The sequence below is a fragment of the Coffea arabica genome, chromosome 7c (assembly GCF_036785885.1).
Source record: "Coffea arabica cultivar ET-39 chromosome 7c, Coffea Arabica ET-39 HiFi, whole genome shotgun sequence".
NCBI lineage: Eukaryota > Viridiplantae > Streptophyta > Magnoliopsida > Gentianales > Rubiaceae > Coffea > Coffea arabica.
In genome coordinates, this window is record NC_092322.1 from 38747298 (window position 1) to 38753996 (window position 6699).

Consider the following 6699-nt stretch of genomic DNA (forward strand, 5'->3'; position numbering starts at 1 on the left):
TCAAGTTCCCATAAAATTGTACTCTATTTAATGTGAGGGTATTTTAGGAAAATAGCAATCTAAATTTACTTTTTCAACAAAGTTAACTACTTTTTCTTAAACTGTGTGAAAAAAGAAACAGGACTATCAAAGTGGGACGGAGGGAGTATTAGATTAAGTGCATATAGATAATCAACCACCTCTCACATTTTGTCCGAATCTGCATAAATACCGGCAACATTTATTGCTACTAAGGGAGCTGTTCATACTGGAGCTGTTCATAAGGGAGGTTTTGTACACAGCTGCAAAGGCACAAATTAATTACTACTAAAGTTAGTGACATTTTGACAAAAAAAAAAAAATACTGGAGCTGGAAACAGAGCTCGAAACTGCTCTGATGGAGCAAATATACCAAGTTTTCCACTCGATCGTACCATTAGCTCGACAGGTAAAGTGTAAGTAGCTTCCTACTGAGTCTTGTTAGCTGGTAAAATTCCTTTCTGTTGGTCATTTCTTTACTCTGGTAGCGTAGCATTCGGTGGTCGATGTCTTTGTAAGAACATGTAGGCTTTCTTTGTGTTGTCTCGTCAGTTCTAGTGTAAGTCTGTGTTCAAAATCAAAGTTGTGTTTGGTATATTTCTAGTGCTTCGAAATTCGATGGCTGTGGAGTTAGCAGACATAATGCAGAAATTTGCACTCTCTAAGAAGGAACTGGGAGGCACGGTCCTCGAGCTGGGGGATGCTGACACGGGTGTTCAGGAGTGCCAGCTGAGTTTAGTAGGAAAAGTAGTAGGAGAGAAAATAGTCAACAAATAACAAAAGCAGTATTACGTTTGTAGCTTTTTACAAGAAGTAATGAATTTCCAAATTTTAGTGTTTCATTAGTTTGTCATGAGAATTTTCAATAAAAAAAAAAAAAACCTTTCTTCGAGAAAACATATAATTGAAAATCTATTTTAGACTTTCAATAAAACCTCAAAATCTCCATAAGCAAATCACTATTTGAAAATATGTTATTATATCTAGAGCCTAAAAAGTGGTTGAAATTATATTAAAAATAAAATGTAGAATTGCCATAACACAAAATGTCTGTCTTTCTTATGTTAAATGTTGTTCAGAAAAACATTTATTTTCATATTAATTAATTCATTACCCACACTACCTCTTATGGAAAAGACACATGATTTTGGAACCCTTTTTATTTTTTGGGAAAAATCTATATTTTATTTGAAGTCCTAGAGGTGAAGTTTGCAATAAACTTCAATTGACTGGCCCAACCAGAAACCTGGTAGAACACCATGTTAATGAGATAGTCTGTACATCCTTCCATGAAATTTTGGAGAAACGACAACACGATAGATTGATTGATTGGGCATTTAAACAGAAAATTTTTCCAAAAGTAACAAGAATCTTTAACTTGTCTGCTAAAGTGTCTGAACTTAGATTGGGTACATGCACGTATAGCCAAACTCATTGGTTACTGTAAAGGGTAACGTTCAGTATGCAAAAGATGGATACCATTGAAAGATCAAATATTGATAGACACAGACAACAGCTTTTATCTAATAATACTCTTTACGTGAACGAGCTGAGGACTTGCCCTCCATTCAACGTCAGATCCGCTAATCGGACAAATTGTTCCTTGCATGTGGCATTGTGCAATTGAAACCATATATACACTTAGAAAATTTATTCTGCAGATAAGCATGCAACACAAAAGACATAGTAAAATAGACATCTGCTCAATAAGCTCTTAGCTGCTCCAACAAATATTACTAACCAAGGGAAAAAAAACGAAAAAGAAAGAGGCTCCCTTGTGAATGTTTCAGTTATTAACTGCTATTTTTGCTCAAGGGAAAATTTCAGAACCTCCCTCGAGGTTTTAACAATTTCATTTAACTCCCTCAAGGTTTTAAAAATTATACATACCTCCCTTATCATTTAAAATGATAATACTGCCCTTAAATATTTTAATGGACTTCCTTGTTTGGTATGCTTATACTTAGAATGATTTTTAAAATTATTTTTCCTTCTTATTCCTTCTTTTTAAAATTTTTTGTCAATAAAACTATAGAACTAACATTATTTCCTCTAATTTCTATTGTAATCAAAATGTTGAACTAGTGATTTTTTTTATGAGTTAACTTATATGTAATCCAATGTTTTTGCTAATTTTTTTCTATTTTTGATATTAAAATTAACAATAAATCAAAAGGAAATGACCCAAAATCGCTACTAAATTATGATAATCCTACCACTCGAAAAATTCATAAACTTTAAATGAATTATTTCAATATTTTCTTTTCTATCTTATAAATCTAAATCCATAATAAAATACCATCAAAAGTATTCTATTATAGTAATAAAATTATTGTTACAGTTGTTTATCAAATAATAGATATGAACATGAAAAATTTGGCCCCTTTTCCCTATAATTGTATAGGAAAATAAATTAAAACTAATTACATAAGGACACTTTTGGGTGTTCATTTAAAAATTTGACCAAGTCAATATTGTTTTAAGATTTTGTTACTAAAAGTATCAAATCAAGAAAGATAGGTGTAGTTCTTCAAACATGAGGGAAGATCAATGAAATTGTCAGAAACCTCAAGGGAGGTTTCTGAAATTATCCCTTTGCTTAATGGATAGCGTAGAATATGTGGAACACTCAGGAAATAAGTTGAATTGGACAACGTTTCAACGATTAAAGAAAAAGCAACATCAATGATTAAGTATAGTGCATGTCATCGTCATAGCCCTTTCCTTTTGGAAAGAGAGTTGGCTAAGTTTGGATGTGATCTTTTGATGCAAATTCTTCATCAGAATAAGAACTTTGGGTTTTGATGACAAAGCAATTTGGCACCACGCCATCAGTATTAATTTTCTACATTAATTAGGTAAAAGATAGTGTGTCACTTTAAATGTGTTAAACGTGATGCTGTTGATGGTTCAAATATATTTAATTTGAATTTGTATCAATGAGATTATTTGTGAGACAGAACTTTGAATGATTTATATAATATTTTTAATGCTTTAATACGTTAATACTTTAGAGTTTATGTTTATTGTGTTAATATGTACATTGTATGCTAAAATTGAAATTGACAATTGCAAAAGCTTCAGATTTGCAACCGTGAACGTAAAGGAGCTTTTTGTTCATTTTTTCTTGAACTAACTCGAGATAGTGTATGCAACTATAAATTTGAGATTGAAATACTCCAATTCTGGTTTTATTTTGTGTCCTCATAAATCCGGTGTGATCAATACCCAAAGCAATACTAAATTTTCATATTCTCATATTTAAAATATTTCTAATAATCTATCCATCAAAATTTATGTCATATGTAATATGATTTTAGTTTCAAATAACAAAAGCAGTATTCTGTTTGTAGCTTTTTACATCAAGTAATGAATTTCCAAATTTTAGTACTTCATTAGTTTGTTATGAAAATTTTTAATAGAAAACCTTTCTTCGAGAAAACATATAATTGAAAATCTATTTTAGACTTTTCAATAAAACCTCAAAATCTCCATAAGTAAATCACAATGTGAAAATATGTTATTATATCTAGAGAATTGCCTAAAAAAAGTCGTTTAAATTATTTTAAAAATAAAATGTAGAATTGCCATAACACAAAATATCTGTCTTTCTTATTTTAAATGTTGTTCAGAAAAACTTGTTAAAATTAGAAAAATACTATACAATTAGAAAACTACATCAAACCTAGCATAAAAATGCACATATTCATAATTATTACCACTCTTACAGTTATACAAATTTTTAAATCACAAGTATTCTCTTTTCTTATATTTATACACTTTCCCTAATCAACTTTATTTTTTATAAATTTTAACACCTGAACAGTACATTAATGGTACCCTACTGGTACCCGTCACATTGTCCCTAAATTAATAGAAGTTCACCAAAGACCGCAGGCATCGTCCGCCAGATGCGTCAACACTGGAAGGAAAGGCCCAGAATGGCCAGCCACACTATAATTACAATTCGGCATTAGGTCAGTTGAGTTTTCGTACTGGAACATCGTGAGAAAGTGGCACTAAAGCCTCCTGCCAATCTACAAAAATTATCACATTCTGGTAACAGAATGTGTTGTAAAACAAGGCATCTCATAGATGACCTAAGTCTAGGGACTTGGGCATTTGGGGAGGCACAAAATGTTCGGATAATAAGTATAATACCACATTCTACCAAAAAAATGAGGCTAAAGCAGATTATTATTATTATTTTTTGCAAGAGAGAGGTGGAACTCAAGAAGCAGAAAGGGAAAATGAGGATTTGAAATCAAAATCTCTAAATTCTAGAGTTTCAAATATGCTTTTTCTAAAATCTCATAATCCCACTTTAACATTACAAAAAAAGAAAGCCCAATTCTGACAACCAATCTCAAATTCTTATTTTCGTCCCTTTTCCATTAGCCGGTATTACACGACTCCAAAAAGAGAAAAAAAAAAAATTTTTTGTGGACCCTTTAATTCACATAGACCAAATCTGAAAGTCTTGAATTCTTAAAGCCTGTCCTCAAGTGACAATAGAAAATTATCTCTTTAAAGAAAACCTGTATTTGTCTTCATTTTCATATTAATTAATTCATTACCCACACTACCTCTTATGGAAAAGACACATGATCCTGGAACCTTATTTATTTTTTGGGAAAAAATCTATTTTCTATTTGAAGCCTTAGAGGTGAAGTTGGCAATAAACTTCAATTGAATGGCTCAACCAAAAGCCTGGTAGAACACCATGTTAATGAGATAGTCTGTATATCCTTCCATACCATTTTGGAGAAACGACAACACGATAGATTGATTGATTGGGCATTTAAACAACAATTTTTTCCAAAAGTAACAAGAATCTTTAAGTTGTCTGCTAAAGTGTCTCAACTTAGATTGGGTACATGCACCTATAGCCAAACTCATTGGTTACTGTAAAGGATAACGTTCAGTATGCAAAAGATGGATACCATTGAAAGATCAAATATTGATATACACAGACAACAGCTTTTATCTAATAATACTCTTTACGTGAACGAGCCGAGGAGTTGTCCTCCATTCAACCTCAGATCCACTAATTGTTCCATGCATGTGGCATTGTACAATTGAAAGCATATAGCACATAACTATGGCATAAACAAAGGTAAATTGACAGTTTACATTAGAAAATTAATTCTGCAGATAAGCATGCAACACAAAAGACATAGTAAAATAGATATCGGCTCAATACGCTCTTAGCTGCTCCAACAAATATTACTAACCAAGGAAAAAAAAAAGGAAAAAGAAAGAGGCTCCCTTGTGAATGTTTCAGTTATTAACTGCTGTTTTTGCTTAAGGGAAAATTTCAGAAATCTCCCTCGAGGTTTTTAACAATTTCATTTAACTCCCTCAGGGTTTTAAAAATTATACATACCTCCCTTATCATTTAAAATGATAATACTACCCTTAAATATTTTAATGAAATTCCCTTGTTTGGTATGCTTATACTTAGAATGATTTTTAAAATTAATTTTCATTAATTTTCCTTTTTATTACTTCTTTTTAAAATTTTTTGTCAATAAAACTATAGAACTAGCATTATTACCTCTAATTTCTAGTGTAATCAAATGTTGAACTAGTGATTTTTTTATGAGTTAACTTATAATTCAATGTTTTTGCTAATTTTTGTTTTCTGTTTTTGGTATTAAAATTAACAATAAATCTAAAAGAAATGGCCCAAAATCGCTACTAAATTATGATAATCTGACCACTTGAAAAATTCATAAATTCTAAATGAATTATTTCAACATTTTCTTTTCTATCTTACAAATCTAAATCCATCATAAAATACCATCAGAAGTATTCTATTATAGTAATAAAATTATTATTATAATTGTTTATCAAATAATAGGTATAGACATAAAAAAATTTGGCATCTTTTCTTATAATTGTACAGGAAAATAAATTAAAAATAATTACACCAAGACATTTTTGGGTGTTCATTTAAAAATTTGACCAAGTCAATATTATTTTAAGGTTTTATTATTAAAACTATCAAATCAAGGGAGGTAAGTGTAATTCCCTTTGCTTAATGGATAGCGTAGAATATGTGGAACATTCAGGAATTAAGTTGAATTGGACAACTTTTCAACAATTAAAGAAAAAGCAACATCAATGATTAAGTATAGTGCATTTCATCGTCATAGCCCTTTCCTTTTGGAAAGAGAGTTGGCTAAGTTTGGATGTGAACTTTTGATGCAAATTCCTCATCACAATAAGAGCTTTGGGTTTTGATGACAAAACAATTTGGCACCACGCCATCATTATTAATTTTATACATTAATTAGGTAAAAGATACTGTCTCACTTTAAATGTGTTAAACGTGATGCTATTGATGGTTCATATATATTTAACTTATATTTGTATCAATGAGATTATTTGTGAGACAGAACTTTGGATGAGCTATATAATTTTTTGATGTTTGAATACGTTGATACTTTAGAGTTTATGTTTATTGTGTTAATATGTACATCATATGCTACAATTGAAATTGACAATTGCAAAAGCTTCAGATTTGCAACTGTGAATGTAAAGGAGCTTTTTGTAAATTTTTTCTTGAACTAACTCGAGATAGTGTATACAACTATAAATTTGAGATTGAAATACTCCAATTATGGTTTTATTTTGTGTCCTCATAAATTTGGTGTGATCAATGCCCATAGCAAAATT